The 16,990-nt window shown below is 53.8% G+C and overlaps 2 long non-coding RNA genes across 2 annotated transcripts in view; one reads left to right on the top strand and one right to left on the bottom strand.

Annotated features, from left to right (window-relative positions):
* The window catches only part of LOC138163448 (uncharacterized), a 15,405-nt gene extending 3,994 nt beyond the window's left edge, over window positions 1-11,411 (bottom strand). Inside the window, exons 1-2 of the long non-coding RNA XR_011168888.1 lie at window positions 11,215-11,411; window positions 3,058-3,151 (exon numbers count right to left, since the gene is read on the bottom strand). This is a non-coding gene — a long non-coding RNA (uncharacterized lncRNA). The remainder of the gene's footprint in view (window positions 1-3,057; window positions 3,152-11,214) is intronic.
* Window positions 1,753-15,316, top strand: LOC138163447 (uncharacterized). Its single transcript, XR_011168887.1, has 2 exons — window positions 1,753-1,911; window positions 14,897-15,316. It is a non-coding gene; the product is annotated as an uncharacterized lncRNA (long non-coding RNA).
* Window positions 15,317-16,990: the final 1,674 nt, after the last annotated feature.

The following is a 16,990-nucleotide window of genomic DNA, read 5'->3' as shown; positions in this document are numbered from 1 at the left end:
GAAGTAAGGAAGGAGGGAGGGGAGGAAGGAAGGAAAGGAGGGAAGGAAAGAAAAGGAAGGAAGAAAAGAAGGAGGGAGGGAAAGAAGAAAGGAGGGAAGGAGGGAGGGAGGGAAGGAAGGAAGAAAGGAAGGAGGGAAGGGGGAAGGGAGGGAAGGAAGGAAGGAGGGAGGGAGGGGAGGAAGGAAGGAAGGAGGGAGGGGAGGAAGGAAGGAAGGAGGGAAGGAAGGAGGGAGGGAGGGAAGGAAGGCGGTAGAGAGGGAAGGAAGGAAGAAAGGAAGGAGGGAAGGAGGGAGGAAGGAAGGAAAGAAGGAGGGAAGGAAAAGTAAGGAAGGAAAGAAGGGGGAACGAAGGAAGAAAGGAAGGAGGGAGGGAGGGAAGGAAGGAAGGAGGGGGGAGGGAGGGAGGGAAGGAAGGAAGGAGGGAAGGAAGGAAGGAAGGAGAAGAGGGAGGGAAAGAAGGAAGGAATGAAGGAAGGAAAGGAGAGAAGGAGGGAGGGAGGGGGGAAAAGAGGGAGAATGGAAGAAAAGAAGGAGGGAAGGAAGGAACAGAGGGAGGGAAGGACGAAGGGAGGGAGGGAAGAAAGAAGTATTTCTTAAGTATTTGCTGTGTGTCAAGTACGGGAGATGCAACTATAAAAAGAGTCCCTGTCCTCATGGAGTTTCTGCTCTAACAGGAGACAATGCACATAGAGGAGCGATGACCACGCAGAGATGGTGAAGCCAGGAGGAGGGCGAGCAGCGGGCCCACGGAGCAGAGGACAGCCCAGCTGCCAGGGGGGCTATGAAGGCGCTCTTGCCGTAAGAGGGCAGGTCCAGGGCCAGCTCACACTCCATCACCAGACACCTGAGTCGGGCTGGGGCAGCGCCTCCGAGGGTCGGAGCTGACTTCTCCAGGCACTGGCTGGGCCCAGGATTCCGGGGGCAGCAGCAGGGGGGCCCTGACTTGGTGTAAGTCCCCTGGAGGCAGGACTACGGTATTTCTTATTTGCTCTTTTTCTCTGGCCGTGCCCTCTGCACCAGCACCCAGCACAGGGCCCTTCCAGATACTGAGTGTCCAATTGTCCGGTCTCTCCACAATAAATATTGGCTTGTCTTTCGTTCTCTGCTAGACTCCAGACTCCTTGAGGTCCGGGCTGCTAGGATCCCCAGTCACCTCGGGTCTCTTCTCTCCATGCCTCTCTATATACATATGCTGTCTCCACACAGAATGTGAGCTCCTTGAGGGCAGGGCCTATGGATTGTTTTATTTTTACTGCTAGCTCCTACAACAGTGCTTGGCACATAGTAGGTGCTTAATAAATGGTGATTGATTGATTGATCTTCTCAGCCCAGGGCTGAGAGGGAGCTTTGACAAACATCTGATTGATAAATGACAGATTTTCCCATCACCCCTGCCTAGATTTTCTTATTGGAAATTCTTACTTTCTTTCTCTTTCATTTTCTCCACTGCAAGTGTAAGCCCCCCAGGTGTCAGTGACCCTGAGACAGAAGGGAGGGGGAGACAAGAGGAAGAAGAGAGGGAGGCCTGGGGGTGGTGGTGGTAGGGAGCTTATCCATCCTGGGGGGTAGGGCGGGAAGGAGGGATGGAGGCAGGGGAGATTTCCTGGGGGGCAGCACCGTCGATTCCTGGCCCTGGCTGGCTTGGCTGGGGGAGCTTGGCTGGGCCCAGCCGACTGGCAGGTCCCAGTGCCCGGGGGGTAGGAGGGAAGTTTCTTATTTCTCCTGTCCTGACTTCCCTCTTTGATTTATAACACCATGAAATGCTCCGTCCTCTTCTTCTTTCCTCACTGTCCCTCAGGGCCCTCGGAGAGCACGGGGACCACGGCCCTGGGTCCTGGGGCTTCCAGGGGGCCTCTCCCCGCTCTCCCACCCGCCCTTGAATGCTGGTCTCCTAGGGCAGGAAACAGGGAGGTGAGTGTGGTGGAGGGTGGGGGAGAGAAGCAGGCGGGGAAGGGAAGATTCTTTCCAAAGTGGGACCTGGATCCTCAGATGCCCAAGGGGGTGGGTGTGGGGGCATATAAGCTGAACTGGACTCAAGGGCCCCATAGAGTGTGGCATCCAGGGATCTGCCAGCAGGGCCAGGGACATTGATGACAGCTGGGCAGGAGGGCTCAGGGACATCCGAGGGCTGGTTCCTGACTTTGGCAGGGCCTGAACCAGCTGGGGCACACCCTCTCCCATCCCGCCTCCCCCAGGGATGGAGGTGAGCTGCACCTCTTCTGGGAAACACATCTCTGTGAGAGGCCCTGGGCCCTGGCTCGGAGGTCAAGGCCGGGCCCGGAGCAGAATCGCTTCCCCTATGGGTCCCAGGCGCTGGACATCACTCCAGGCCTGGGGGGGTGGGGCAGCGGGGCTGTGGGACCAGAGGCCGGTGTGGCCACGGCCACCACCAGGGTCTCCAGCGTGCATTTCCCAGCGGCCCCAGCCTCCTGGAGCAATTGTTCTGTTGGCGTTTTGCAATGGGCCGGGCCGGGCTGGGTGGGGGAGGAGGGAGAACACACTTCCTGTGGTAACTGCGTGCTTCCTGTTTTCTCAGGCGGCCACCAGGCTGATTTGGAAACAGGGACAGCTGCTGGGGGTGGGGGCTGGGGGACAGTGCATCTCCTGGGAGCTGGACTGAATCAGGAGCCTCTGACCACCCTGGAGGGGCCCCCACCCTCATATCCAGGGCTGGAAGGGACTTCCAAAGTCAGCAAGTCCCCGAGGGAAACTGAGGCCCAGCTGAGTGCAGGCACGAGAGCTTTGGACCCAGGTCCTCTGACTCTACATTTAGTGCCTTCTCTTGCAGGAGCCTGGCATGAACCCACATATGCACCCTGGACCTCCAGACTTAGAACCTAGAGGGGGACACTAGATGCCACCCAGCCAACAGTCAGGACTGGCATCTCATCAAGGGGGAAAGTGTGTGACCTTCCAACCCTAAGGAATTCAGCTGGAGGGGAATGGGGTGGTCTGGGGGGCTCCATGGAGGAGGAATGGGAGAGGCAGGGTGCAGAAGATCTAGGTTTCCAGTTCTGCCTCTTACTGGCTCTACATGACCTTGGGCAAGTTTCTCACCTCAATGGGCCTCAGTTTCCACATCTGTAAAATGGAGGTTGGAGTAGACAATCTCTTCATATCTCTCTTTCAGCTCTATGGTCTGGATTAGGTCCTGAAGGAGGGATGGAAAATGAAATGAAAAGAATTCTGGATTTGGAGTCAGGGGACCTGGGTTCAGTTCTTGGCTCAGTTACTTCCTATTTCACCTGGGGCCAATTTCTTCATCTGATTAATGAAGGGCTTGGATGTGGACCTTAGAAAGGTCCTTTCCAGCTCTCCATTTATGACCCAAAGCACAAGGACTAAAGGCATGCTGGGAAGGGTAACAGCTTGAGCAAAGGAACAGACACTGGAATCATACTTTTAGAACAGGAGAGGATTTTAGAAGCCAGTGCTCTGACCCCCTGCTGCTTACTGACCCTGACAGTGGTGATTCTCCCCACTTTGGGGCCAGCAGCCACCTCTGTGGGAGGACGGCCTGCATGTTGAGGACCATGGCGCACACCGCGGGCATGGAAGGCGGAGGAGAGGGTACCAGGAGCTCCCAGTAGGAGCATCAGGGCTCTCAGGCTGAGAATTCTAGAAACCAGGACAGTCCCAGAAACTTTGGGAAAGGCTTGAGCAAAGGCATTGGGGCGACTCACTTTTCTGCTCCTGGGTCATAAGACCAAAGGAACCTTTGAGAACATAGAATCCAGCCCCTCAGAGCTCAGGTGGCTTGTCTAAGATCACATGGGTAGTGGGGGAAGGGGCAGGGTGGGATTTGAACCCAGGCCCTCTGATTCCGCACATGGTGTGTTGCCCATAATCCTTCTTCCTCTGCTTAAATGCTTTGCCAAGTGGGCTGGGAGTTGGGCTGTAGGCCGAGTAGCAAAACAAGGAGCTTAGATCCAGAATGGGAAGGACCCTGAGGATCTTCTAGCCCAACCTGATCTCATTTTACAGGCTCAGGGAAGTGATATGACTTACCCAAGGTCAGACAGCTAGTGAGTTGGCAGAACCAGAATTCAAACCCAGAACCTGTGACTCTGATCCAACATGATCCTGATGTGTCTCACTTGGATGGCGTGACTTCAAGGGCTCCGATATCTGTCCTACCACCCATCAGGGCTGGTGAAACTTGACTGTTACAGGCCCATATATTCCCCTCCACTAGTTTTTAAAATGCTCATCATCCTGGGAGGAGTGAAAATCTTAAGACCTCAGGATGAAGGAACTTAATGGTTCACTCGGGGATGGAGAAGGGACATAGAAGGGAGGGGGTCTTAGCCTCATCTGTGATTTTGTGGAGAGGCCCTGCTCACAATGGGGACCTGTTCTCCAATGGAGCAGGGAGCTCCTGAGTTCCTGAGCACAGCAACCCAAAAATGGGCCTAGCTTTATGTTTGGGGTCATCCCAGACCGGGAATCCCCCAAGACCCACTGGGTAAAAAGGTCATGGGAGCTTTCCCAGTGAGCCAGGAGGGAGAGGAAGGGTGAGGGACCCCACAGAGGCCCGGTCCAAAGGCCCCTCGTTCTGGGGACAGCTTGCTGTGCCAGGGCTGAAGGGAGAGGAAGCCCTCACTGTGCCAGCATGAAGGCCCTGGTCAGTAAGGAATGTCTGGCCAATGAAGTCTGTGACAGGGGCAGAGGGCTCCAGGTGGCCCCCAGAAAGCATGAGGCCCAACCTTAGGGATCCCAACATAGCTGATGTTCTGCTGTGGGGCACGGTGCCTCCTGCCCCACGTTAGCAGCTTCCAGCAGAAATCGTGTCTGTGGCCCCTGCGTGTCAGAGGAGCTGTGGGGCCTGACCCAGCATGGATGGCTCACCCACCCCAAGCCTGCTGACTTGGCAGCTGTGCAGCTGCCTTGCTGATGGAGAGGGCCTGGTTTATAAATAAGCTTCCAATGTGGAGAGTCATCAGGTTTTTCATCAACTCTGGGCCCAGCTGCAGTTACCTCAGTGACCACAGAGCCTGGTTCTGTCCAGCTTCACCAGGCCCAGCACCAGGATCCACCCAAATCTACCTGACCCAGAGTCAGGACCTGCTGGTATCCACCAGCCCTGAAGCTAGGACTGCCCAGGCCCAGACCTGGGACCTCCTGGGACCTCCTGGGCCAATAAATAGGACTGGCCTGGCCCAGACCTGGGACCTCCTGGGACCTCCCGGGCCAATAAATAGAACCGGCCAGGCCCAGACCTGGGACCTTCTGGGACCTCCCAGGCCATTAAATAGAACCGGCCAGGCCCAGAGCTAGGATCTACTGGGATCCACCAGGCTGACTCTAGGACTGACCAGGCCCAGATCTGGGACCTTCTGGGATCTACCTAACCAGTCCCTGGGACCAGACCAAGAGCCATGATCCACCAGGCCAGGGCTTAGGACTTGGTCTTAGGCCAAGACCAGTCAAGATCCTGGCTGAAGTCATTTGTCTCGGCTCCACTGGGATCATCTGGCCTAGGACTTGAAAACTGTATGGGATTCTTCAGGAGCAGCAGGCTCTTAGGGCCCAGACTAATCAGAAGAGGTGTCTCGGGTGGAGGTGGGGCAGGACCATCCCACTCTGCTCCAAACCAAGCTGCTATTTAAAAACTGAAACTGGGAGGAGTGGAGTGACTGTGGCTGGTGGCTTGCCCAGCCCCCTCATCCATCCCCCCCCCCCGCCCCTGGCTCCCCCATCCCCCAAAGCCTCTTCCCACGGCTTCCTCTTTCCTTCTCCAGCACACCCCACTCCCTGCCCCCTTCTTCTGCAGTGTGGTCTCCCCCCATTAGGCCTTTGGGAACAATTCCTCTGTGCTCTGCAGGCTGAGAGGAGAGCTGGTCCAGGGCAGGGTCCTGGGGGGAGTCTTCTTTCCTGCCCCTCTCCCCCACTCCCAGAGCTAGGGAAGGGCCCAGCGCCACCTGAGTCCGTCCTTCCTCCCACTTTCTGAGGTCAGTCCTGAAGTAACTCCTGAAGGGAGCTGGGAGATTTCTGGCCAGCGAAGTTCTGTGACACGGTCAGAGGGGCCAGCCTCAGTTTACTTCTTTGTAAAGGAGAGATAAAAGCACTTGTCCCCCTGCTTTCCAGAGTTGTTCTAAGGGCCTTGAGGCCCTGTAGAATCCACACTAATCCAGAAGGAATTTATGAAATGCCTGCTGAAACAAGGACTCAGGGATTGAGAGTGAGAGGCCGCACTGTGCACGAAGGAATCCCCACCAGGACATGCCAGACTAGTGGACATGCAGCCTCTGCGTGAGGTCAGCCCAGCCAGCATTGGAAGCTCTCACTGGGAGGACGTTCTTGACTTTGAGGCGTAAACTGGCCTCCTTGTAAGTCTGCCTTGAAACTGGCCATGTGCCAGTCCTCCAAAGGCCCCAAACCAGCCCTGGCGTTCCTCCTCACACACACCCCCCTATTGTCCAGATGAAACACACCTACCCCTCTACCCTGGGTCCAAAGCCTCCTCCCAGACTCAGTGCGGAGCACGGGCCAAAGAAAGACAGAGACAAAGAATTCTCTCCCTCAGCGAGCTTGTGTTCCCACAGGGTAAAGCAAAATATGCACAGATAATGAGTGAGATTGTCAGATAAGACAGTATGGGTAAAGCACTTTGTAAACCTCAGTGCCTAAATGCTAGCTGCAGTTATAGGTATTGGGGTAGTCTGGTGTAATGGTTAGGGTGCTGGATTTGGAGTCCTCAGGACCTGGGTTCAAATCCAACTTCAGACACAACTCATTGTGCGACTGGCCTAGCCCTTTAATTTCTTCATCTGTAAAGTAGGGATAATAGTGACCCTTACCTCCTGGGGTTATTGTGAGACTCAGATGGTACAGTCTCTGTGAAGCCTTTTGCAAACCTTAACTCCTACATAGATGTAGTTCTGCACAGCAATGGGGGTTGGGAAGACAGAGTGCAGGGATCAGGAGCTGAGCCCTGAAGCCAGGCAGGGGTCCCAAGAGGCAGAGCATTCTGGGGAAGGGGCACGGCCAGCTTTGGCAAAGTCTGGGGCAGGAGATGGGATGTCGGGAGCAGAGGGCATGCTGGCTGCTTCTGCTGGAATGTAGAGCAGATGAGGGGGCCTAGAGTAAAAACAGTCTGGGAAGAGAGGCTGGAGCCGGGCTATGAAGGGTTTTAAATGACCCACCGGGGGCTCTGCATTTCATTTCAGAGACAGCAGGGAGCCTCTAAGGCTTCTTGAGCTGGCACGGCAGATCTGTGCTTTGGGAACTCACTTGGACAGCTGTGTGGAGGATGGAGTGTGGAGGGGACAGTGATGGAGAAGCTGGGATCTGACCCCGAGGGAGCTCCAGGGACCAGGGACTGTCACCATCCCATAACCCAGTCTACTGGCAGGGACCTTAACCGGCTTCATCTTAAAGAGAAGGAAACTGGGCCGGGATCTGGGGAGTCTTGTGCGAGATCACACAGGAAGCGGCGGCGATGGGACCCCAGTCCTGGGCTTTTTCTGCTCTACTTCCCTGCTTCTCTTCTTTCTGTCTCTTTGTTGGGCCCCATTTGTCACCATAACCAAGTCTTAGGAAGTGTTTGTGCCTCATTTCCACTATCTGTTGAAGGGAGAGATGGCTCTCAGTGAGCTGAGACACTTCTGTAAGTGGGCTGGGAGTTCAGAACAGGCCCTGGGCCCTCCCAAAGCTCTACCGTGAAGTGGCTGAGTTTTTCTTCCATGTTTTCCCATTGTCCTCTCTGCCCATCCAGGCACCATGAGCAGCACCCTCGTACCTGAGACCAGGTTTTCCGATTCCCACATCTTAAGCTGTCACACTTCCAGAGGAGGGAGTGCATTTTAACAGGGACGTGGCTCATGGCCGTAGGAAGGAGGCTGGATTTGGGGGTCAGAGATTTGAATCCCAGTTCTCCTCCCTTCTATCCATGTGACCTTGACCAGATCATCTCAACTTGGGCTGAGGGTTCCGCCCAGAACCATATCCTGAGTCTGATTCAAAGTCTCATCCTAAAGGAATAAAACTCTGACCACAGAATTTTAGGCTTCAGATGTAGAGGGGAAGAGACCATCTAAGCACAGCTGAAGACAGCCTCTATTTTTAGTGATCAGGAATGGAAAGGAGGGAGTGGTGCAGTAAAAATGGAGGTCTCCAAAGAGGAAAGGTCTCAGCTGTGGTGAGACCTTTGCAGAATCATCTGAAGGGGACGGATCAAGGTCACAGGGGAACTGTTCTATCCCCCTGGGCTAGGTCTGGCCAATAGGCCTGCGAAGACTGTTCCCCACTCCCCCGTTCCCCCTTGAGGTTTTTCCCTCTCCCTCAACTCTACCCCCCTTCTCCTCAGGCTGTGGCCTGACCATCAGGCCCTTGGGTGCCGGCCGGCCTCCTTGGGATAGAGCCAGAAGCTTATAAATAAGCTTCTGCAAGGCCCGAGCAGGCGTCTGCTCCGCTCCGGCCCCCACTGTCCCCCACTCCGAAAAGCACCGTTTCCCTTTTCTGGGTGACCACATGCCATGCACAGGGAATTTCCAGTACTCAGTGGAGCCTCTGATTCACTCTGTCCCCAAAGACAGTTAACTCCTTCTGGGAAACAGGCTGGCCCAAGGCTCACATTCACCCAGGCCTCAACTTGTGCAGACAGACCTCCCTTCACCCCAACTCACTCATGCACTTAGGGTCTCCCACATAGCCAGCCACTCATCTTCTTCCCAACCAGCACCATGAGATATCTCTTAGAATTAAGCTGTCCCCTTCACAGGACCCCACACGTAGCCACCCCCTTCCTGGGCTTCCTCGTTCAGGGCCTCCGTGTGTGCACACACACGCACACAAGCACACATGCACACATGCACACACACACCTCTGACTTTCCACCCCTTTGTTCTACCTACCACTCGAAGCCAGGAGGTGGGAGAGCTGTGTGGGGAAAGGATAGAAGAAAGCAAGAAAGAAGTGGAGGAATGCAGGGGGAGAAGGTCTGGATCACACTGGAAGGGAAAAATGTTTCTCCATTCTCCATTTTCCTCTCTGTCCCACAGAGGTGTCTAGTCACTCTCAGGAGGGGAATGAAACCCATTCCCCCCTCCTTGTCCCACCTCCCCAGGAGGTGGAAGGAGAAATCCCTGAGAGGACCAATGAGACGAAAGGCGAGGGGGGAGCTTAACATCAGTGCGGGGCTTGGGCTCATAGACTAAGGGACTTCAGGGAGATGAGGGACCTCAGGAGCCATCTGGGCCATCTCCCTCCTTTTGCAGACAAGGAAAGAGAGGCCTAGAGAAGAGACTTGGCCAAGGTGCCGTAGGCAGTGACAGAACCAGGTTTCAAACTTGGGTTTTCTGATTCTTCCCCTGGCTCAAGTCTCCAGAGGACAGGAGCCCCTAGCATAGGACCCATAGAGTGTAAGCTTCTTGAGAGGAGGGAGCAAGGAGTTCCTTGCTTCATTTTTATTTATTTTGTTTGTTTTGGCATTCCTTGTGCCCGGTATATCCTAGGTGCTTAATAAATGCTCCTTGCTGGATTGACTGTACATACGGACATTAAGGTTCAATCATTATTTATGATGATGGTGGTGGTTGTGATCGAGGAAACTGTAGGGTCCTAGAGGGGAAGATGGGGTTGAAGGGTGGGTGCTTGAAAATTCTTTGCTATGTGGGATGGTTATTTGGAGGGGGAGAAGGAAAGATAAAGGCAGAAATGTGGGTGATAGAAAAAGAAAGCCTATCCAAAAAGGAGATGTTGGAGGGATGAAGAAGGAGAGAAGGAGGAGCCTTTGAGAGGGGCATGGGTGGAGGGAGGGCCGAGGGTAATCAAACAGTCAGAACAGGTGAGAGATAGGGGGAGACTTCTTGGCAAGCACAGGCCTTGGCCCCTTCCCCTCCCCAAAGTGATGCTGGCCCAGCCGCGGTGAGCCGGAGGAAATCACCACAGGCCTAGGGTGGCTTTGAGGTGCTAGAGGCTGAGTGATGTGGCCAGGAGGTGAGCTCCCTGGCTGAAGGAGGCTGTGGTCAAGAGGCAGGAAAGCTGAGTGGGGAGGGAGGGCAGAAGGAAGGCGGACAGGGCTGGGGGCATGGATGGGGCTGGGGGCACGGACGGGACTGGGGGCACGGATGGGGCTGGGGAACGTCAGGGTGCCCAGAGGCTGACACACTCAAGCAGGGCCTCAGTGATCTCCCCAAAGTGGGGAGAGATGACGTGTCCCAGGGCCTCACAATGGAAGCTTCAGCAGGGCCAGGCTTGTCCTGGGCTAAGGGAGCCTCTCGAAATGTCTCAACAGCTAGAGGAAGTTGCGAGAGGACAGCTCTTTAGCAGCCTATGGTAAACTTTTCCAGCCTAAAGCAGGAGCTTCCTCCACTGTCCCCTCCCTTGGTCCAAGGCCTGGGGGAGAGGAGCTCCCGCCCCGCCTCACCTTCTTGCTCCAGGCCTCAGATGGGCCTGCTCATAGAGGGGTGGGGATGGGGCAGGGGGTGCCAGCCATGAGAGCCTCCCATCCTGCCAGCCAGCACCCACGCCACGCTTCCTGTTGCCAGACAGCCCCAGGATTGCATTAGAGGCTTTGCTGGCTCCCCCACCCTCCACCAGACAGCTCAGGACAGGGCTGGTGAGGGGGCGAAGGCCAGCAGGCCCAGCCTCTCCAAACCAGGTCACATCTGTCCCATGACATCCAGCCCTCCCCTCGCCTGTGAACAGGCCCAGACCCAGAGCTGGGCAGCCCTACTTGGGCCTTGGAAAGCCTGCCAGTGTCCCTCTTTTCTCCTGCCTTGTGGCAAGGAGTCGGGGTTCCAGTTCTCTTCAAGGCCCAGCTCAAGGACTACCTCCAATGAGAAAATTATCCCGATATCTTGGTGCCCCATCGCTGGCCTGTACTTTCTACCCATTTTCATTGCCTCCTGGGGACACATTGCTTTGTTCTAGTAGAATACAGACTCCCTTCCAGCAAAGACCGTTTGGTTTCATTTTGTCCTTGTATCCCCAAAGCCTCACACAGTGCCTGGTACACAGAAGGTGATTAATAAATGCTTGTGGAACCCGTGTGACCCAGACAAAATCACCACCCTTCTCAGACCCTCAGGATCTTCATCTATTAAAATGAGAGGCTTGGACTAGATGCTGGGGTTCTTACCCTTTTTGGTGCCATGGATTCCTTTGGCAACTTGGTGACCCCATCTCAGAATAATGTTTTTAAAGGCATAAACTAAAACAGATAAGATTAGCAAGAAAACCAATTCTATCGAAATACAGTTATCCAAATACCTGGTGTCCCAGAGGTGCTAGTGTGACTCGAAGTGAATAGAGCTTGTATTGAAAAAGCTTGTCCACAGTCTCCTGGTGAAGATGCCCTGGCCTGGACGGTCTTTCAGGTACCTTTTCAGCTCTAAGATTCTTTGAGTCTCTTGGTCTCTACCCGGTGTGTTCAGAATGGCTTCTAGGTAGGTGGTGAGACTCATACCTGTTCTGGGCTTGGACAGTGGAGGGCAGCCTGATCCGAGAGGATGGGAGCCCCTGCCCCCGCTGGCTTTGATCCCCGGGAGGAGAGAGCATGTGTTTCCCTTGGAGTCTGCCCTTTCCGCTCCCCAGAATCCAGGAAGGGCTCGCGTCCCCCCCACCCCCATTGCCGGCCCTCTGACATTATTTCTAGTTGATCCCATCTAGAGCCTACTTGGAAACAGTTCTTTGCGTGTTGTCTTGCCCATTCCACTGAGACCTGTTTGAGGGCACATTTTTCCTTTTGTTTGTATCCCCAGTGACCATTAGCCCAGGGTCTGGGACACAGCAGGTGCTTTTCAAATGATGGTTTACTGATTGTCAGCAGTTGACTCTCTCCTTCTGATTCCACTGTTTTCCTGAGGCCTTTCCTTCTCTCTAGAAGGTTCATAGGATCATAGGATGGACTTTCAGGTCTTCTAGACCAACACCCTCATCACCCAAGGCCCAGGGTAGTAAAGTGACTTGCCTGTTGTCATGCAGCTTATAAGGAGCAGAAGCAGAATTGAAACCCAGGTCCTCTGACCTGTTCCCACTATGCCAAATGGTCTTTGGGTTAGGTGCTTCATTCTGTAGGCCCAATCTTAGGCCTTAAGAATCAGGAGGTAAGTGGGTTTTTGTTTTTCCTGAAGCCCCACAGGTAGTAAGTGTCAGAGTTGGGATCTGAATCCAGAACTCTAGACCCATATCCAGAGTTTGGTATCTGTCCCAAGGAATAGACCTCCAGCTAAGCCTTAATGGAGACTTCCCCGATCAATTAACTCTGAAAGGCTGCCAAGGAACAGTGTCTGTGAGGCCGATGAACACAACCCAGGCCTGCCTGAATCTGCCAATCTGTCACTTGGCATCTATAAAGCACCTACTGTATTCCAGGTCCCTGCTTATGCTAGGGTCCCTCCCTTCCAATCATTATTAGCCCCTCCTCTACATCTTCCTGTCTCTTTTTGTCTCCTTTACTTTTCTCCTTTTCTTTCCCATTTAGGTTCTTTTTTCTCTACTTTTTCCTGTTCTCCTTCTTTTGTCCCCTTAGGTCCCTTCCTTGCCCTCTCTTCTTTTCTTCTATTTCTTCTCCCTCTCCTTCCCTTCCCTCCCCTCCCCCCTTCCCTTTTTCTCTTTTCTCTTCCCTTCCCTCCTCTTTTCTTCTCTGTTCCTCCATCATCTCTTTATCACAACCTCCCTTTTTCCTCCTCTCCACATCCTTCTCTTTCCCCAGCTTCCTCTCTTGTCCCATCTCCCTACCCAGTTCTTTCCATTCTCTCTCTATAATTTTTCTCACCTCTTTCCTCTCTTATATTTTCCCTGGTCACCACTCTAGTTCAATTTTTACCACCACCCACCTAGGCTGTTGAAATAAATTTCTTATATATCTCCTTCTCTTTGCTTTCTCTCCCCCTTCAATCCATCTTTTATGTTGCTGCCAGGTTAACCATGCACTTTTCCTTTTAAAAAAATTTTTATATTCTTTACCTAACCTTTCTTCTATTTAGAGCTAGCCACAGCACTCCTCTGCTCAACAACCTTCAGTAGCTCCTTACTACCTACCAAGCAAAGTTAGTTCAAACTCTTGTGCTGTGGGTCTGATTTATCCTCTCTGGCCTTAATTAGCCATCACTAGGTGGCCTTGATTCTCAGTCCAGCCAAACAGGGCTACTCACATAGCCCAGTGCATGTCTCATGCTTCCCCACTCCATATTTTTGCCCATGATGTCCTCTGTCCCTAGAGTGCCCTCTTTCTGACTACAGAATTCCAGCCCATCCTTTAGAGCACAGCTCAGAAGCAAGCTTCTTCAGGAAGCCTTCCTTGATTCCCAGCCACATCCCCATGACCTTTGCCCACTCAGGGCTCACATAACCGTTGCTTGCATTTCTCATAAAATACTAGGATCACAGACTGAGCTGAAAGGGGACCATAGAAGCCCCCAGCCAACTAACGCCCTCACCTTACAGCTGAAGAAAATGAGGCCCAGCAAAGTCACAGAGGCAAGCGTCAGGAGTGGGATTGGAGCCTTGATTTTCCAGATCTGGAGCCAGGGAGTTTGTCACATCATCCTGGGGACCCTAGGAGCCATCCAGCCCAACCCTCTTAATCTCCAGCGAAGGAAACACGACCCAATAGATGAAGTGCTTTGGCCACAGTTATACTGAATGCTATGGGGGGAGAGCTGGGACGAGATCTGTCTCCTAACTCTCCATCAAATCTCTCCTGGGGGAATAAGAGGACTTCTCTGACCATGACAGCCTAAGAATGGTTTTGTGTTTTCTTCTGGTGTGTTCTTGGGCTGTAACATGCAATACGACACGTTACTATTACTTCGAAACGTCATTCTTTGCATTTGACTAGAAGCTCCAAGAGGGCAGACATCATGTCTTACTTACTCTGTCCTCTCCTCCAGCCCAGCACAAGGCTGTAAAAATATTTTACCTGTGGCAAAAACAGTTGGGGCACAGGTTGGTTCCAGCTTAGAAGTGGGGTAGCTCTTGGATACAGGGTTAGGATCAGGCCTTTGACCCCACGGGCATTGAAGGGGACAGCTGGTCTGGTAGAAGGTTCCACAGTGACAGGTCTGTGAGAGTGGTAACTGCCCCACCCCATGCCTTGGACTGCTGAGAGTACCTGCTGCTGTCCCCTTCCCCCCTTCCCTCTGGGGTGAGGCCCTGTGGGCCCTGGTCCCATTATTACGCTGATTCTGGAGATTGGCCAAAATCTGGTAGTCTTCAAGAGCCACCCCCTCAGTGGCCCTGACTCATGTCCCTACTCTTCTCTGAATTCTGGGAATTCCCTAGCCTTCAGGTCTGGTTTCTAGAAGGGCCTCAGGCTTCAGAAGAGCTCTAGGAAAAGTGGAAGAGAAGGAAGAGGCTTCTGATCTGGGGGTGAGCTCATTTAACTATGGTGTGTGTGTGTGTGTGTGTGTGTGTGTGTGTGTGTGTGTGTGAGTGTGAGTGTGTGAGTGAGTGTGCATGTGTGAGTGTGTGTGTGTATGAGTGTGTGAATGTGTGTGTGTGCGTGTGAGTGTGTGTGAAGAGGAATTCTGGGTATACTTTCTGATATTTTGGATAGACAACCTGGCAGGGCTAAGAAAACTAGGCTTGAGGTCAAGGTTTTCTTGCCTTAACACTTAATAGCTGTGTAACTATGAGCCAATCATTATCAGGGCTCTGAGTCTCAGTTTCCTCTTCTCTAACACTTGGATTAAAAGGTCAAGCTCTAAATCAATGATCCTTCTTTTTGGGATGTCTTCGTGTAAACAGCCCACCCCCTGACCCCACCCAGACTAGATCTTAGGCTCTCCGAGGTTGTGTTCTTTACCTTTGAATCCCCAGCTTCAAGCAACAAGTCCTGTCCCTGGTTGGTACCTAATGAACAATGACAATAAGTCACATTTCTTAAGTGCTTTACTCAGGGAGGCCCAAGGAAGTGGGCTAGGCAAGAATTATTGTGCCCATTTTACAGATAAGGAAACCGAGACTCTGAGTGAATGACCACCCATCACCAAGATCGCAGGGTTTGGGAGCTGGAAGGGGCCTCAGCAGCAATCTGGTCTGACCCATACAAGAAATGAACAGTCACTTGAACATGCCTGATACATGGAAAGCTCTTCCCTCCCAAGGTGAGCCAGCCCACCAGGAGCAGCTGTAGCTGTTCTGAAGCTTCCTCCAGACACAGCACACAAGCAGCAAGTGTGAAGAAGCCCCTGAGCCCAGCCCTGCAGGCTCCAAGGCTGTGCTCTGCTTCCTGTGGCAGGCCAGGCTGGCGCTCATAGATTCTGGGTGCAGGCTCTGAGATGCCAGGCTCCTGAGGCCGGGGACCCCCGCCATGGGCCCTAAAGTCTAGACCAAACAGGTGCTTAATAAAAGCTTTGTGGTGATGAGAGAGGCGCTTTCTTTCTTTCTCCTCATCTGACTGCATGGTGCACAAGAAAAAACCGCCGCTCATCCAGACAGGCCCACATGGCCCATGAAGCATGTGCACACATGTACACACACATATGCACATACACATATTGTAATGTAAAGGGACCTTCTCATTCAAGCTCTTCATCTTGCAGGTGAAGAAGCTGAGGCCTAGTGAGGGAGAGCAGCTACTTGGGTTTCAGTTTAAGGGCTCCAGTCTTCATACTGCCAGAGGGGGTCTTGGGGAAGGAGGGTTCTAGGCAGCGTTCCCCCTAGATGGGCTGAAAGGCTGGCATGGAATGGAGCTGGGGGAGAGGGCTGCTCTGGAAGCTGGGCCCAGAGATTTGGAGGGATAGGGTGGCAGGTGATGCCCAGGCTTTCTGGGCTGAGGGAAAGGAAGACGGTGTGAGCAGAGACAGGGCGGTAGCTGGCACAGGTGCCTATGACCCAGGCCAGCCGGTTCCGCAGGGAAGCTGCTCCTGCTTCCCCAGGAAGGGCCTGAAGCCAAGCTCAGCATGCCCCGGAGCCCTCGTCCAGGGGAAGCTGCTGCTTCCTCAACGTTCTCTTCACCTCCTGAGATGCCCTCCATGGTCCTGTTCCCTGGAACCTTAGAGCACAGCAGGCTTGTCTGGAAGGGGCCTTGGAACCCTGGTCACACCAAGGCACCCTCCTCTCAGGTGCCAAGGGGACTTTTCTGAAGCGTTGGCTTGATGCCTTGCCCTCCCTGCTCACTTTGCCTTCACTCCTCCCTCTTGGATCCGGAGGCCCCTCATGGCCTGCAGCCTCCTTGCCTTTGGCCTTCTCCCATCTGTCCCCCGAATGCTCCTGAACCCTGGCCAGCCTGTTTCTGTCAGATCTAACCCTGCCTCTCTGGCCTCCATCCTTTTGTCCTGCCTGTCTGTCTCCCCCAAGGCTGGGACATTCTGCCTTTGCTTGGCTTCCTTCAGAGCTCACATCAAAGCCCCTTCCACAGGCCTTTCTCATGTCACCCAGCAGCTAATGCCTTCTTCTTGCAGATGACTTTTTCTTTCTACTCAGAGCTGGAAGATACCTTAGAACACAGCATATGAGTACTTGAAGGGACCTTAACACATAGAACATAGGACGTCAGAGCTGGACTTTAGAGCATAGAATGTCAGGGCCAGGGAAAGTCCTTAGAACGTGGAACCCTGAGTACTAAAACCAGGAGGAACTTAAGACTACAAAGCCAAATGAAAACAGCGCTGGCCACATGGGAATCAGGTCGGGGTCACCCCAAGGAGATCTCACAGGGGACCTGGGAGTCATTTTGCTACAGGGAGCTATGGCAATACCACCAGCCATTGGCACCGCCTGCCTGGGAGGCCACTAGGCCCCAGAAGGCCTTTGGCGGGGAAAGGTCCAGGTCTCCCAGACCTTGGCCTCAGCCCCCTCCCCCCCCTCCTGAACCCACTGCCCCCTTTCAGGCTTCCCCCCAGCCCCCAGAGGGCTGCCTGCTTCCTCTGAGCTGGGGGCTCTGGCCTGGTGGCCTTCCCAGGCTGGTCTCCTTCTGCCACCTGCCTCAGGGGCCAGCCAGAGACTTCCGGTAGCGCAAGAGATTTATGCAAACGGGCTGGGGTGGTGATGTCACCATGGGGGGGAACTATCTTCCAGCTACAGGCCCTTCAATAAAATC

Source organism: Petaurus breviceps, unplaced genomic scaffold (assembly GCF_028583685.1).
Source record: "Petaurus breviceps papuanus isolate PSGF00001 unplaced genomic scaffold, PetGlider_PUasm1.0 188, whole genome shotgun sequence".
Taxonomy (NCBI): domain Eukaryota; kingdom Metazoa; phylum Chordata; class Mammalia; order Diprotodontia; family Petauridae; genus Petaurus; species Petaurus breviceps.
Note: the sequence above shows the minus strand (reverse complement) of the source record. Positions and strands in the feature narration are given on the sequence as shown.